Genomic DNA, 17,390 nt, shown 5'->3' on the forward strand with positions numbered 1-17,390 from the left:
TTTAAGGGGAAAGACCTTTGCAGAAACTAATTTGCAGTTGCTTTAATCACGGAGCTCCGAGACAGCACACTTTCCCCATCGCTGCCGCTAAAAAGGCTCACACTGGTTTTGCAGATTGGGCTTCCCGCCCCCTACCCCCCACCCCCACCTCGGCTGGCTCCTGGATTCCTTCTGTGGTTGTTGTACATCCCGTAAGTTTTGCAATTTTTGAGACACAAAGGGAGTAATTATATTCAGTCCTCCTGGTGAATGTAAATGTTGTGGAATCAGAACCCATTTGAAAACACTCAGAATTAAATCAAAGCAAATGGAATCGCTCTAGGAAGGGGATCATCTTGGGGTTGTTTCTTCCCCCCTGACAGCCCCTCCTGCCTCCCAGTGCCTGTCTCTTGGATCCCCATGTTCTCTCTTTCACTGACACCACTGCGATTGTTGTGGAGACCTGGAGAAGGACGCCAGGGACTGTAGAAAGTGAAAGCGTTTGATGAGGAGTCAGGAAACCTGTGTCCTGTCTCGGTGCCCCTGGTCACCAGATTTAGTGCCTTAGGAGGTTCATTCAGCCTTTCTGGGGGTCTCATGTGCCAAATGAAGGCCCTCACACTTATCTTGAAGATCGCATGAGGTTTGGGGGAAGATTGAGTGACATAAAACCTGGGGAAGCATGTGAGTTCCCCCTAAAGGTAAGGGGGTGTTAGGGAGTTGGTGATACTGTTTTCCTAAGGGTGTTTATTAGAGGGTGGTTGCCTCAGTCCAAAGACTTCCTTTAAGGACCTCAAACTCCCCTACGTAGACTACGTAGGGGACTACATAGACTTTACAGCTGCCTGAAATTCTGCTGGGTTTGAAGCTTTGAGGCTCTTGGAATCTCCTGTGAAAATAGAAAGATTGAGGTTGGGGGGTGGGGTGGAATCCCACTAAGTGCCCCATTATAGGTTATCAGACATTTAGCAGGGATTTGTTTATCAGGCAGCCACTGACTTCTTGGGGAGAAGAATAAAGAGACCGATGTGTAGAAATAGGGGGGTTTTACAGGTTGGAAGTTTTGGGGGGGGTGTGGGGGGAAGTCGTGAATATCTTTATAATGCGGTGTTCTGGCTGACTTGTCAACACACACAAGGTACAATGACATAAGGTACAGGGTGCTAATACATCAGGTACTGGATTGAGTTTCCCTTAGTATTAGTCCTTCTTTTTGGCTATTAGCCACTAAACACACTTCATAGGGCTGCAGGGATCTCCTCCACACAACACACACATTACGGAGGCTGAAAATGCCAGATACTTGTTTTCCCAGACTCCTTTGCAGCTAGGACTCTGGCGAATGACCCAGGCTTTGGCAACGCATCTGCCCCAGGCTGTGAACTGGGAGCTGCTGATGTGTTGAGACGGGAACTGAGAGAGGGGTGTATCGATGGCAGCCACATCCTGCTTGAGGTGGCAATCATGACAGCGCTCTGGTGTTAACATCCAGCATGTGTCTGGGGACAGTGGCTGTGGCAGAGGTTTCTTCAAGGGACTCCCTCTGTGATATGATTTTGGGTGATATTCCTGGCAACATTGGCTTTAAACCTGTTTTTCAGCCCTTCGAGAGATCTGTGGGCTCTCCAGAATTCTTTTGATAAATCCCTTTTCATCCTAAAGTAGCCAGATTTCATTTCTGTGGGTCGCAATGCAAAATCCTGATTATAATGTGTATCTATGTCTTTGTCTGTATCTCTGTATAATATACTTAAATCTTCACAACTACCCTATGAGATTATGTATCTATTGCTTGCATTTTATGATAATAAAGTTGAAGTGCAGGGAAGGAGGGGTCAGGCAAAGATGAGTAGATATTTCAAAGTAGAACCAACCGTTGAACTCTGGCGTCTGGGCAAGATGAGCATGAGAGTGTGAGGAGGACCTCACAGCATTACTTGCTGAGAGGACCCAAGTGTGACCTGACTACACAGGTGCAAGAGGAAGGGGCACTGAGTATCCAAAGCCCTGGGCCAGCTCTGCTAATATACCTTAGCACCCTCTTCTCCACAGGGGGTGCATTCCAAGACCCTGTTGGATGCGTGAAACCTCGGATAGTACTGAAACTTAAATATACTGTGTTTTTTTCCTGTATATACAGACCTAGGATAAAGTATAATTTCTAAATTAGGCACACTCAGAGATTAACGACAACAACTAGAGCGCCTGGTGGCTCAGTCAGTTAAGCATCTGTCTTTGGCTTAGATTATGGTCCTGGGGTCCTGGGATTGAGCCCCTTGTCACGCTCTCCGCTCGGTGCAGGGCCTGCTTTTCCCTCTCCCTGCCACTCCACCTGCTTATGCTCTCTCTCTCTCTCTCTCTGTCAAATACATAAATAAAATAAAAACCCCAAATCCAATAACTAATAATAAAATGGAATGATTATAACAATAATCCATCATAGAAGTTATGTGAATGGGGTCTCTCTCTCTCTCTCTCTCAAAGTATCTTCTCGCTTTGGTAGCCTTCCCTTGTACTCACCCTTCTTCCTGTGATGATGTGTGATGATAAAATGCCTGCGTGATGAGATGAAGTGAGGTGTGTGGCATCGGCATTATGATGTAGCCCTTCTGACCCCACGTCTGCTTCGGGGCCTGCGGTTGACCACAGGTAAGTGAAACCATGGAGAGTGATGCTGCGCATAAGGAGAGTACTGTATTTGAAGTTCTCTATAAACTACAGAGGGAGCCAGAGAAATCTGTTGGGACCACAAGAGCAGTAACAACAGTAATGATGATGATGGTGGTGTCTGGTTGCGAGGGAGTAAAGACACTGATGATTCCATCATCAGGTGCCACAGGTGCCATGAAGCAGCCAGTATTTTCTGTGTCCTCTCTGGCCCTATTTTGCAAGGGAACTCAACTGAGCCCTCTTACCGCAGGGGAGATTTCTGTCTCTTTAGTGCTCAGCTCCCGAGGCAAGAGATAAGAGGCACCCATTCCCTGGCTGGTTTGCAGAGGTGCCCTGAGGGGAGACCTACTCTGATTTAAGGCACAGGCTGGCTTCCGGTTATTCTAGAAGACTTAAGAGAACTGATCCTTTAGCTTGGCTCATAGAAACAGTCCTCTTGTTTTTGAAGATTGTAGATTTGGTCAGAGTTCATGCTGCAGGGACTCCTCCCTCCCTGCCCAACCATAAAATTCCCCCCAAAACTCTGGAATTAAACATGTCCTTAGTGGGTACCTGGGTGGCCCAGTGGTTCAGTGTCTGCCTTCGGCTCAGGTCCTGATCCTGGGGTCCCGGGATCCAGTCCCACATCGGGCTCCCTGCATGGAGCCTGCTTCTCCCTCTGCCTGTATCTTTGCTTCTCTCTCTGTGTCTCTCATGAATAAATAAAATCTTTTTTAAAAAATAAAAAGAAACACACCCTTGGTAAACTTGATGACTGTGTGGATCAAATATAACAAAGCAGTGTTAGTTATCAGAAAGCAGGTGACTTGCCAGTCCGAAACAGCAGCAGTGAGGAGCACTCCCTGTTCATCCGGGAGGGTGCGAATGATTGTACTTGCTCACGTGCTCCTGGAATTAAAACATTTATACATGAGCTTCTTCAATAAGGCCAGTTTAGGGAAGACTTTCATCTCAGGTTGTGTGTCAGGTTAAAATAACTGAGAAAACATACTTGCTTTTCCCTCACTTTGCATTAGAAATAGATTTGCATTCCGTATTAGAAGCAGATTTTCATTCCACATTAGAAATGGATTGTCACTCCACCATTGGCCCCTACAGTTTATTTTTAAAGGAAGGTCCCCTCGATGGCTCCATGTGAAAGCCTTCCGCTGAGCATGAGGCTGCTAGGAGGGCTCCCAGCGGCTGGCCCTGCAGGGGGTGTGGATCCTTGATCGCGCCACCTCCCCCTCTGCCGGTGACCAGGTGACCGTGTTTCTAAATCACAGAGAGTCTCTCATGTTCTGTCTCCCTTTCTGATATTTCCCACTCATTTTTCCTCCTTTCCCCTTTATTCCCTTTCACTTTTTTATATTCCCCAAATGAATGAGACCATATAATGTTTGTCCTTCTCCGAAAAAAAATGACTGGGAAATATCAGAAAGGGAGACAGAACATGAGAGACTCGTAACTCTGGGAAACGAACTGGGGGGCGGGGGTGGAAGGGGAGGTGGGCGGGGGGTGGAGGTGACTGGGTGACGAGCACTGAGGGGGACACTTGATGGGATGAGCACTGGGTGTTATTCTATATGTTGGCAAATTGAACCCCAATAAAAAATAAATTTATATAAAAAATAAATCACAGAGAGATGTAAAGTCAAGGGTAAGGGGTGCATGAATAGAATGGTTTGAGGCATCCCTTTGGGAAGAACGCCTCGTGTGGCCAAGGAAAATGGGAAGAGGACAAAAAAAGAGTACACTGCAGTTATTTTCTGCTTCTGTAGCTCTTTTTCTTTTGCTATCGTTACTGGCAAGGGAAGTGTCCTGGCTGAAAAGTGGTGGAGGTTTTGCCTCTTTTCGGATACACCTTGTAAGCTTTGTAATTATGAAGAAGGAGTCTGAGAAGGGCGAGAAAGCCCAGGAAATGGGAGGTCTCTCTTCTTGCCATGCCGGGTAATGGTGGTTGTCAGTGCAAGTTCTAGATCAGATCGCATAGGTTGGAATCATGGAGGACAGGGCAAAGGGCTTAGCCTCCCTGTCCCTCAGCTTCCTCACCTGAAAATGGGGTAATAAGGATGCTGACCTTAGGGGATTCTTGGATAAAGCACTTAGAAGAATACTTGGCACATCCACAGACAGCGCTGGCTACTGTAGGCTGTTGTTGTCTGCGCTCTCACTCCTAGGCTCTGTGCACAGTGCCAGCCACCTGCTGGTGCGACTTGAATGGCCCCAGACATCCCCTTTCCTGGTCACAACCTTACTCCTCTCCTCTTCTCACTGGCTTTCAAGGTTCCCTAATTCCATGCTTTTAGGAGAGGGGCCCCTTTCCAGTGACTCTAGCTGACTCCTTGAGGGCATGGCTCAGTCTTTAATGGGAGTAGGACATCACAGAAGTACCTGGGCTTGGGGAAGAGAAACACTGGTCAGAGAATGAGTGGCTGGTGACACCACCGGAGCTAAGCCAGTGTTTGTTCTGTGGATCAGAACTTGGCATGCTATGCTCTCCTTTCTCCAGGACACACAAGGTGGGGATAGGAATTCATTACTCAAGCATTACTGGGGATTCCCCAAGTTTATCTCTCCCATTGCTTCTATTTGCATATGAGTGGTATGTTCCATTTGTCAAAGATATTTTGTTATATGATATTACTTGAGCTTCACAAGACTCTATGAGGTGCGAAGGCGGGTATTACATCATTCCGCTGGAGGTGATTGAGGCCTGGAGAGGTTAAGTATAGTCCAGGGTTACATAGGTAATTAACTGCAGAACCTAAACCGGAATTCAAGTCTCTTTCCACTCCGCTACTTGGGTTTCCAAAGATGGGAGTCCTTGCACTGTAATGACAACTTCCAATGCGACCACATGTTCCTTTGCACTTTGACCATGTTTATCCTGGAAAACTCAGTCTTAGAATAGGCAAGATGCCCTTGCTAAAGAGTTTGCTGCTTCCTTACATGCCAGCCTTTGCTTTGTAGGGAAAGAAACCATCAACTATTTTCATACTCGTATGCCTTTTGAGTCTAGAAGATAACATCACATGGAGGTTCAGAACACTGACTCTGGTGTAAGCAGTCTGGGTTCCAATCCTAGATCTGTCAGTTTGCTGTATCACTTTGGGCAACTTATTTAGCATCTCAGGTTTCTATTTCTTTCTCTCTAGAATGGAGATAGGAATAGTTCTACGTCATAGATTTGCTCAAAATTAAATACGATAGGGACTGTAAGAGAAGTGGGAACAAAATCAGGAGGGGATGGTGTCATGGAGGACAGTTGCAAGGAAGAAATAACCTCTTGATATGAGGTCACTGGAGAAGTTAACTGGGACTCTTTGTGCAGTGTTGGGGTACAGCTCTTATTAGGGGGGTAGGCTGGGGCCAACTGAAGAGGTAGGAACAGAAAGCATAGACAACTCTTTTTTTTAAAAAGAGTTTATTTATTTATTTGAGAGAGAATGAGAGAGAACACACAAGCAGGGGAAAGAGGTAGAGGGAAAGGGAGAAGCAGACTCCCCGCTGAGCAGGGAGCCTGATGTGGGACTTGATCCCAGGATCCTGGGATCATGACCTGAGCTGAAGCTGGACACTTAACCGACTGAGCCACCTAGGCGCCCTAGCAACTCTTTTAAACAATGTTGCTGGGAAGTAACTAAGCGATGGTTTGAGGGTAAGGGGTGGTGGTGTGATCAATACATGTATTTTTTTTATAATTATGATGAAAAAGACATGAGCATGTTTAAATACTGCTGTGGACACAGTTGGGAGGAAGGGGTTGAATTATAAAAGAGAAGGGATGACCAATAATAATGACCGATATTCCCTGAAGGGCAAGTGGGGACATGGGACCCAAAGCCCTGAAGGAAATCCTGGCCAGGACAGGAGGTGGGACATTCCCATGGAGTCCCAGCAGGGAAGGGAGGAGCAGGCTGGGTGCAGATGTCACATAAAAAGGTTACATAATGGAAGCTGAGAGAGAGGGAGAGTTCCCATATGCTGGCCTCCTTTTCTGTCTGAAATAGATCGAGTTGTCTGCTGAGAATGTGGGATCAGGTGGATAGGGCAGGTCTGAGATTGGAGGAGAGTGGGGCAAGTTAAATATCAGGTCAGAGACCAAGAGGATGAGTAAGCTAGTGGCTGGGTTGCTCTAACAGGACTCTCCCAAGTGCCATGCCTGAAACAAGAAAAAGGTTTCTTTCTCTCTCACACAGCAGTCCATGTAAAGGTCTGGAGCTGATAGGGAGCTCAGCAGAGTTGAGGGAAGCACCAGAGCCAGATCATGCAGGGCTTTGTCGGCCCTGGGAAGGACACTGGGTTTCATTCTGGGTGTGATTGAAGGTATCAGAAGGGATGCGTAAGGAGGCAGCAGGTGGATGTCATGAGGGCAGTTGGGGAGGGCACCAGGAACCCATGTCTTACTAATGTCTAGAAAACTAAAAAAGTCGGGAAATGCAATAGGGCAGGAGGTGCCTCCACCTTTGCCCCTTGAGTACAGGGGCGCTTTGGGCATTTGCCTTATATTCCTAACGTGTGGACCTGGTAACGGAGAAAGTGAGGAGAGAGCTTGACTTCCTTCTGTGTCCTTCCTGCTTCTTGGACTGTTAATGCCCAGGGTGCTTTACATTTTATGTGAGGTCATCTGCGTGTACACACACACATGCACACACACACACACACATACACACACACACTGAGCACAGGCTTTGGAATCAGGTGGACTTGGATTTAAACCTCAGTGACTATATGTACACACCAGGTGTCTTTGGAGAGTGAATTAATTGGAGCCTGCCCTTCCTCCTCTGTGAAATGGTGATAGGAAGAGAATATCCTTCACAGAGGTGTTGTGAAGATCAGGTTGAAGAGGGCAGGTGAAGTTCCTGGCACGTACTAAGGCCTCAATAAAATCCCCGCTACTGTTATTATCAAGTGTAATCAGTAGCCGTTACCATCATCACCATTTTACCTTTTTGCAAGAAGTTTCTTCTATCTATGAAAATAAAATGCCCAAAGCAACTCAAAAGGTACATTTGCATTTCAAAAAAACGTCTCTGTTTGGAGCCAGTTTGTGTCTTCTTCTCCAGGCCTGACCAGGCAGCCTGGACTCTGGAGAGAAAGTTATGGGGTGACGCTTTTTGATGGGAAACCACCTGCTCACCCTTTTGTGTTCTCCCCAGAGAAATCTGTTGTCCTGGGCAGTCTTTTCTTTGGATGGCAATTTGGCTGCTAAGAACGAAGCCGGGCTGCTTTGTGTCTGAGCGCATGGTGGTTCCAGGGCTCGGCATGGGGACGGAACAGCTAGTCATTAGCAGGTGATGATGGGGCTTCCCGCTGGTGGCCCCTTCTCCTGCTCAACAACCACGTGGAGTGGTGCCGTCTGTTCCTGAGCACCTCCACGTGTGTGGACATGTGTGTGGTGTTCTCGGCAGACTCCCTCAAGCATCTGATCTCAGGCTTGTCTCTTGTTTTGAGAGGCCGTGTGTCACAGATGGAGACAGAATCATCCCTTGTCTTCCAAGAGTTCGGATGCTCTATTTCTCCCCGAGAAGGGTGTGAGCAGCTACAGGTGAGGAGTTCAGAGTCTTGGTGATTCATCCCTGCAGGGCGAGGGGACCGCTGGCCCGGGACGATGTCCAGTGTGGGAAGTAAGTATTCAGGTCTGTGGGTCGGACGTTCTCAGGTTTGAATCCCAGCTCCAGCCCCTAGGAGGTGTCTAAGTTGGGACAACTCTGAACCTCCGTTTTCTCTGTAAAATAAATGCCTAACACATAGTAAGGGCTCAGTAAACAGCAAGTCATTGAGAAGACCTGGGGTCTGGTCTTGCGTGGGCCATCAACTAGCTAAATAGCCTTGCCTGTGTTATTTAACCCTGCCTTTCTGGTGGGCAGAGGGTGTGGGGAGCTCAGAAGTCCCCGTTAGCTCTGGGGTTCTATGATTCTACCAGCAGCTTCTAGTCTAGAAGTCCCTCCTGAATCATACCTCTCTACATCTCCAGCTGATCACTCCTGCAGTGTAGACACATGCTCCACTACATCCTGTCTTTAAAACATTCTTCCATTACCTTTTAGCATATGTCTTTCCCAATAAGCATCCTAAATGCTTTCTCTACTCCGTTCATGAGTAGGAAACAGAAAAGGGAAAACAGAAAAATGATGTGAAGGCTGGAAGCTGCACAGAAATCCTGCCTCTTCCTGGTCTTAGCCAAGGAGATGCTCTGGAATGACACCAGCTTTGTCACTCCTGTGTGCCTATCATGGTTCATTGTATCTGTCAGCATGACTGGGCCACGGTGCCCAGATATTTGGTCAAACATTATCCTGGATGTTTCTGGAGGGTATTTTGGATGAGATTTCCTTGAAATCAGAGGCCTTTGAGTAAAGCAGATTGCCTTCCATAATGTAGCTGGGCCTCATCTGATCAGTTGAAGGTCAAAATAGAACTGAAGACTGATCACTGCTGAGCAAGAGGGTCACCCCTGCATTGATAAAAGTAAGGCTAGCTTTAAGGTGCCCTCCCTTCTGTGGTCCCCTTGGGGCAATGGAGTAGACATTATGTGAATGCAGATAAAACGAAACCCCAGGAACACAGGAAAAGGATGCCGCCTCCTGTGCTTCCTCGACTAGAAGACACTCTGTTTGGTATCCAAGTGGGTACCTTCTGAGGAATTTGGCTTTGCTTTGGGATGATCTTTCTCTTTAATTCTAAACTATCAGGTCATACTTTCAAAAGGAAATTCTCTTTTGGCAAATCTCTAGGAACATGGAAAGATTTCCAGCCACGTATTTCTGCCTGGTTCGACATTCTTCAAAAAGCCCAACTTGGTTTGGGAATAGAGAAACTAGCTTTATCTCAGATCTGTGTTTTCAGCACAGAGACAAATAGAAAAACCACGTTCCTGGTGGCATCACTTCCCCGTAGTGACTTGTGATCTCCGGCCGGATTCCACAAGGGCACTGATGCGCATTTAGCGCAAGGCTGCTGTGTTCATGCAGGACATCACGGAGACATTCAGAAGAAGAGAAGAATAAGACATGGCAACCTGTTCTCGGGGAGTGAGGAGGGCTTCTCCCTTTGAGGAAGCTTCTACCCTCGCCGTATCCCAGCATTCACCCTAGGGCAGGGTGACCAGGTGGCCGTATAAGTTGTCATCCGTAATGGGACACCTGCAAAGATGAAAGTAGATGCTGTGAACAGCAGCATCAGGACAAGAGATACCAACTGAGCCATCTGGCCACCATGCTTAGTATTAAGAGCTTTCTAGTCTTCATAAGACGTAATAGGCTAAGTGAACAAAGGCCTGATCTCTTTCTCTCTCACTTGTAAATATTTAGTCGTGTTGGTGGAAACCTGTCAAAAATGAGAATTTCCCCTAATTTAATCAATTAGAGAAGCGAAGGGGGGGGTGGGAGTGGAATGACTAGGACTTGATCTAAGCATCGGTCGCGCTGGTGTCACAGAGGGACAGACTGCAGCCACCGCCCCTCCTGACATGAGGCCACATGAGGCAATCTGGGTTGAGTCCATCGAATAGCAGCAAAACTGCGATAAATCTCTCGCCAGCACCTCCCCGAACCAGAACTGTGGGCTCAGGATGATGATGGGTGAGCTAAATGAGGAAAGAAACTATTTTGTGCTTGTGGCTTCTAGAAGCATGAGTCATTAGCAACCCCCCCCCGCCACCATCCCCTCCTGATGGGGACCAGGACCCTCCAAGAAGCTCAGGACACGGTTAACGAGTGGCTGAGCATCTCTCCCCCGATTTTGGTTGACCCTTTTCATAAGTGACATTTTGTTTCAAAGTCTTGTCCATCCATCAATCCTTGTCCATCCTTCTGTTACCTTCCCAAGTCAGCGGTGCCTCTTCCCGGCCCACCTGGCACCAGATGTGCTGTCAGCCTCCACCGTGTGTCCCGTGTCCTCCGAGTGGCAGAAAGCGAAATCTCCGGCGACGTTCACCTGGAAGCGCTTGGCCCTCAACAGCTGCAGCCCCTTGATTACCTTGCCCGCCTCGGCAGCTCCGTGCCGCCACCGTATCAATTGCTTGTCAATTCGGTTTAGCCATGACTTTGACTGACTGGGATTGAGGGGAGTGGAAGTGGGGTGTAAGCGAATGGTTAAAATTAATTGCTACATAAGAAAAAATTGAAAGATAATTATTCCTGCTTTCCTGTCAGTGCTCGAGGGTAGATGACCTCATTAACTTGCAGCTTGTACACAATTCAATTACTAGGAGATGGAAAATACATTTTTAATTACCTCGGTGGCCTGCGTACCATTCATCTCCATTTGCACGGCTCTTTTTTTTTTTTTTTTTTTTTTAACTGTTGTGCTCTGAAGAAGTAGCACCATCTTAGGAAGGTTGTCATAGAAGTCTGTTCCTGGCTCCTGTTTGAGGGAGGATGGTAAATGTGTGAGATTAACCCCTCGATGCTGGGTGATTTGCAAGGCAACCCTTGCCGGGGTAACGTGTTCTGAATTAGCTTGCGAGGTCAGAAAATTCCCAGTTCCTAGTGAGAGAGAATTTCCAAGGATAAAATTGTCTATTTGGTTTGCAGTCCTTGAAAGGAGAAGTTAAAAACTGTGGAAAGCGTGGAAATCAGGAAGGTGGGCCAGTACCCAAATCTATATGGACCCCGAAAGAAAGTTCTAGTGCTATTTTGATGCCTGTTGTTTTAGTGATTGAATTAAACAATGACTTAACTATCTCACGTGTATTGCTTGGCATCTCCCACCACCCTCACCTCCACCACCCTCTTAAAAAATTCCAGGACAATGTAGAAAAGTACCTAAGCTCTGGATGGTTTTGCAGCAAAGTCAAGTATAAGTGTTGTCTGTGATTTCTCTCAGGGTCAGTTGTGTTCTGGAGAGTAGCTGTCACCCCCTTTGCATCTCAGTCTCCTGTCCACAAAGTGTCCTGGGCATGGGTTCCCGGATTTTCTGAAACAAAGTAGATGTAATCACCTCTGGATAAAATTGTACATGTGGAACCTGCTCCTGCTACACACAGGCACACAACCACTCATGGGTTGTTCTTCCCTCTTCTCTCCAAATATGGAACTTGAGGTGGTGAGTCTACATCATACTTGTACAGTGTCTTTAGTCCACACATTTGCGGATTTAAGAGCCATATCTGCAAAGGCAGCTTATTTATTTGTATGAACTCCATGGATGTTGTTAATTAATGTGATGGTCATGTGCCTTGTATAGGAGGAGTAACAAGTATATATAGCATATTTTGAAAAATGTGGATGACTTTTTCAATTGACTTGCTATTGAACCCATTTGGATATAGCATCAGAATGGAAACATTGCTCTTGAATCCTAAAGGAAATACCTAAATAACACAATGAGCCATGTGACTTCTGCCAATGCCAGGTTTGTAAGGAGATCCTTTCCTCTCTTCTCTGTCTGTTCAGGCATTCATACACGAACTCAAGAATATCGAACACTTGCTCAGCAAGGCCTGGACCAGAGACACCCTGGTTTCCATGTAGCTCAAGGTCCAGCAGAGAGGATTGGCATGTAAATCAGTAACAAACAATGTCACGTAGTACATGTGCTGATGAGATATTCACAAGTAACTAAGAAGAAAATGTGGTGACCTTCTCTCCAGGGGCTCAGGAAAGCTTACTGTTTTACCAGGCTTATTTTTTTTCTAGCTCATGGTCCAGAGGAGAATGTCTCTCTATTGAGTGACCTGTGGTTAGCTGTCGTAAAGAGGGCCCAGAGTTCACATGACTTTAAGACTGGGGCTTGTGTCTGCAGGAAGGGGAAGGTCTGAAATCTCACCTCCCTGGGGGTAATTGGGACTAAGGATCTTGTCTGTACAATTACGAGAATTTACCACTAAAGGAGTTGGGTAAGTTGTCCACAGTTCTACCCAGTGGTGTGCTTTACAGGTTTCACAAGTGACTGTCCAGGAAAACAGTTTATTATAAACTTCACTGACATAAAAGAGGAATAGCTCCCAACTTACAAATAATATTGACACAGGCAACATACTTTATTGTAAGTCTCATTATCACAGGAGTGCTCTCGTTGATTTTTGCAGACCTCATATCTGTGGCCAACTTGTGGTTGCAGTCTAACCACTGTGACAAAATCAGACCATAAATAAATGGGTGTTGCAATCTGGTTCAGCAAAGAAGTTATTCACATCACTGGTGAAGGAGCACAGTTCCAACATGAATGAGACAACAAAGACGTAGACCAGAACCTGACTCGCTCCTTCTGGTCAATGACATGAGCTACTTCTTTCTTGAGGTACATACTAGCTTTCAAATACTGGAGGAATATTTTCTCAGTTTATTTTTATTTTTTTGTGCTTTTCACAATAAAATGGCTACAAAGATGGCAAAGTTTAAGTGTGATCTATAGTAACATTTTCTTTATAACTTCCTTAAGTCTAGACAACAAAACAATAAATCAAGCCTGATTTCTAGTTTTTGCTGATTTTCATGGTGTAATCCTACCACTGTAGCTTGTTTCAAGCTACCCATGAGATGTCATGGAATGCAGAGGTGGAGAGTGATACGGAGTTTCATACCACTGGATAGTATTTCCACCCCACAGATATGAGTGCAGTTAGTAGAAAAGGTAGTAAATTAATTAAGTGAGGAGTTTGAGTGCTATGTTCATTACCTTTGTTGTTTGATATAATTTGCTTGATTGTCAGTTGCCCTCTATTACCTTATATTTGGTAACTTCCTGGAGGGAGGTTTTCATGCCAGACCCAGGATGTTTGGAAGACCTCTTTCAATGCATATGCATTTTCTATAAATATTAACAAACTGGATCTTTAGAAGGAAGAATTGCCTATGAAGACTCAAGAGTTTTGTGTCAGACAGACCAGAGTTTGAAACTCAGTTCTTACAGTTACCGGTCTTTTAGGGGTTGGGCTGGTGACTTGCATCTCTGGGTCTCTATTTCCTTGTCTGTAAAATGGAAGTAAAGGTATCTAACTCTCACAGTTGTTGGTGGGTTAAATGAGATCATTTGAGGATGCTCAGCACAGAGCCCTGCATGGAGACAATGCATAACAAGTGGCAGCTCTTACAACTGAAGAATTAGCCTATACACCCTAGGTATGAACTCCACACGAAGATATTTTTTTCCCCACTGAATGAAATAGTGGTGATGGAATGGAACTCTACTTTCTGTTACCCAGCCTTGAATTCTGTGCCCTGGAACAAGCCAGGTCACAGAAATAAGACTCAGGGCTTGTAGCCAGGTGTATGCTTATTCTAGGTCTTGACCCTGGGTGGGAGGAACACTTAAAATTGATTTCTTGGTGTTTTTTTTTTTTTTATTTCAAAAGTAACAAATTTTTCCTATAGAAACTTTAGAAAATGTAGATAAGCCTGAATCACCAGTAATTCCACACTCATCAATCATCAGTAACCTCCATGAACACTTCGGTGTTTTTCTTCATACATTAAATTTTTTTCTTTTGTAAGAATTGAATAATACCATAACACTACTTCACGATTTAATTTCTCTTACTGAACAGCATCACAACATCGTTCATGCTAGTAAGTATTTTTCCTTCAACGCTAACTGTAGTAACTATACTGCGTGTGTGGGTAGGAGATACCTTCATATATTGACCACACACCCTGCTATTGGACATTTGTGCCATTGAAATATTTTCTGCAATCAGAAGTCTCTTCTGAAGGAGAATTTTCCTGGAAAAAAAGAATGCACATTTTAAATTATATATTAAAAATAAAAACCTCCATTCACTTTGAGGCTCTCCTGGCCTTGTCTTCTGTAGAGAAGGTAGTGTTCACACCTGGCTCATGAGAAAGAATGAAGACTCAGTGAGGCCAGGAGCTACAAACCTTGCTCTAGCTTCTGTTCATCCTCCTCAGCTTTTCCTTTTCAGGATTCTAGCTTCCTAAAGGATGTGACAAAGGGAACAAAGATTCCCAGAGCTTTGATCGCCGGCCTGGGTGGGTGGGTGGGTGGGGTGGCATGGTTCCTCATCCCTAAAATGCCTCTGCTGTCTCCAGGTGTTCCTTTCCGTGCTCATGACATGTGGACTGCTTTTTATCCTCTTAACACACCTTCCCCTTCACAACTTCCTCCTTTCCTCCTGGGTACAAAGAAATTCTCTGACCCTCTCTAACCTGCGTCTGCAGCAAAATCTTCCCCTGTTGCACGCAGTTAGGGACATTTGTCTGCTCCTACACTCCCCTTTGCCACACTTGCCTTGCACTGTGGCTGTGGCTGAGTGGTGGTGCAGTACTTCTCTACCAGAAGGTGGAAGGTGTGACATCATTGTTATTGGGAGTAGTTATAACTGTAGTTTAGCTGAGGTTAAAAGTGACATTAAGTATACCTTTTTGGACTAGCATACTACTTTTCAGAATTTATCTTAAGGAAATGATCATTTTTCTAAGCTGTAATTTCAAAGCTTTTCATTGTGTTTACTAAAAAATGTGAAATAATTGAAATATCCATCAATAGGGGAATGACTAAATAAATTTTTGTGTTCGAATACTATGCTGTCATTACAAATTATAATATAAATTTATATTCTTTACATAGGGAGATTATGTAATTTATGGAATGATAAGAACAGGTTACAAAACAGCATGCTATGGCATGATTCCTTATCTGTTTAAAATGTGTTTATGTATGTGTGTATATGCATGTGTATGAGCATGCATGTGTACACATAGTAAAAATTCTGGAAGTATATACACAAAAAAATTAATAGTTTTGGAAGATACACTTTATTTTCTTTTTAGATTTATTTATTTCTGGGAGGGAGGGGCAGAGGGGGAGAGAGAGAGAGAGAGAGAGAGAAACATAGACAGACTCCATGCTCAACCCAGAGCCTGCGAGGGGGCCTGATGCCACGACCAGGAGATCACCACCTCAGCCGAAACCAAGAGTCAGTCCCGGGATCGAGTCCCACATCAGGGTTCCTGCATGGAGCCTGCTTCTCCCTCTGCCTGTGTCTCTGCCTCTCTCTCTCTCTCTCTCTCGCTCTTTCAATCTATGTCTCTCATGAATAAATAAAGTCTTTAAAAAAGTAAAAATAAATAAAAATAAATAAAGATGATGAAGACTGATGTTAGAATAAAATTATTTCACAAAATATGAAACTAGAAAAAGCATTTCTAAAATCAGTGTATGGTTTTCTTATACATGTGATTATATGTGTGTGTGTGTGTGTGTGTGTGTGTGTGTGTGTGTGTGTGTGAATGTTGTAAGTAGACACTGGGCTATTTCATCTATATCCCGAAAAGGTTCCCCCCGGTTTTCTCATAGAAAAATGGGAGATTGGCATTTAGGGAGTTGCTTTATATTCAGACAATATGACATCTCCTGTGTTCAGCATATACCTGTGTCTGCTCCCTGTGTTACGTTCAACTAGTGATACTCTAATCAGTAATAACAACAGTTGCCAACTTTGCACACCAAGGCTCTCTGTTAGTTTGCTGCCATAGTGGCTTAAATGACAGAAGTGTATTGTGTCACAGTTCTGGAGGCTAAGGGTCTGAGATCAAGGTGTTGGCAGGGTTGGCTCCTTCTGAAAGCTGTGAGGGGGAATCTGTTCCTGCCTCTCCCCCAGTGTCTGGAGGTTTGCTTGTCATCTCTGGTGCTCCTTGGCTTGTAATAGCATCACCTCTATTGGTGGCTTCATCTTCACACTACATTCTCCCTGTGGGCCTGTCTCCAAATTTCTCCTTTATGGAAGGATACCAGTCATACTGGAGTAGAGCCCACTGATGACCTCATTTGCACTAGAGTAGATAACCTTTCTCCAAGTAAAGTTACAATCTGAGGTCCTGGGGGTTAGGATGTCAACATATGAATTGGGGTGGGGTGGGGGACACGGTTCAGCCCAGAGCAGCGGGGGTATTAGTGCTCTTCTACAGATGAGGAAATGCAGACTTGATGTTGCAGTAAGGAAGTGGTGCAGCCAGGGATTGAACCCAGCTTCGTTGGGAACCAGCCCCTTTGACTGCTTTGCCCAGCCATGCAGACTTCCCGGTCTGTGTGCACTCACAGATACTGCCTGGTGGAAATTCTCGCAGCAGCCATGGGGGCTGTGAGGTTTTACCTGAAGTTGATGCTACAATGAAACGCCTTCATCCTGATGGCTTTCTGTCCAGTTGTGAACCAGAGTACAAGTAGATAAGCTTTCATGTTTGTATAACTAGTCTTCACCCTTAGGAGATCTGGTCGCTAGGACTTGAAGTTGTGGTTCTTTCTTTTGTTCATTTACTGTTTAGTAGGCACCTGCGGTTAGGTGGGTAATGCTGAGAAAAATATAAAACGACAGAACCCTGGCCCTCATCCATTCCTGTTGCTAGTCTGAGGGGTGCATAATCAAATTAAACTTTAAAATGTGAAGCCCACATGTGAGAATCAGTTTGGCTTGGAAACTGTGGCCGAACTTTTGATTTTTAATTAGTTTCTGAGAAATAAACCTATTCCACTCTCAGCGCTTTAGAGCTTCCTCTGGCATGCTAGTGCTTCTTTGAAGAACAGAGGGTTTGGGGAGGTAATCGTGGGACCTTTCAAGATTCTGGAAGAGCTAGCAGGTGTTTTTACTAGTTTTAAGGTGGGAGGGATGAGAGTCATTAATTGAACCATGTGTCCACCTCTGTTCCAAGAGCCTGATACACATGGTCTCATTTTATTTAATTCTTGCAACAGCTGCTGTCCTTGGTGCTAATTTCTCCATCTTATAGGTGAAGAAACTGAGTTTGAATGAAATGAGAGTAGAGAATGGGCATTATTCTAGTGATTTCTGGAGA

At 45.2% G+C, this 17,390-nt stretch overlaps 1 protein-coding gene and 1 long non-coding RNA gene across 3 annotated transcripts in view; one reads left to right on the top strand and one right to left on the bottom strand.

The window, feature by feature from the left end:
* LOC112663426 (uncharacterized) overlaps positions 1–17,390 on the top strand; it is a 172,082-nt gene that overhangs the window by 97,631 nt on the left and 57,061 nt on the right. The gene's annotated exons all lie outside the window — the stretch shown is intronic.
* Positions 164–3,532, bottom strand: LOC125752910 (uncharacterized). Its single transcript, XR_007403502.1, has 3 exons — positions 3,202–3,532; positions 2,500–2,653; positions 164–868 (listed from the first exon to the last, which is right to left on the bottom strand). It is a non-coding gene; the product is annotated as an uncharacterized LOC125752910 (long non-coding RNA).

The sequence above is a fragment of the Canis lupus genome, chromosome 18 (genome assembly GCF_003254725.2).
Source record: "Canis lupus dingo isolate Sandy chromosome 18, ASM325472v2, whole genome shotgun sequence".
Taxonomy (NCBI): Eukaryota; Metazoa; Chordata; class Mammalia; order Carnivora; family Canidae; genus Canis; species Canis lupus.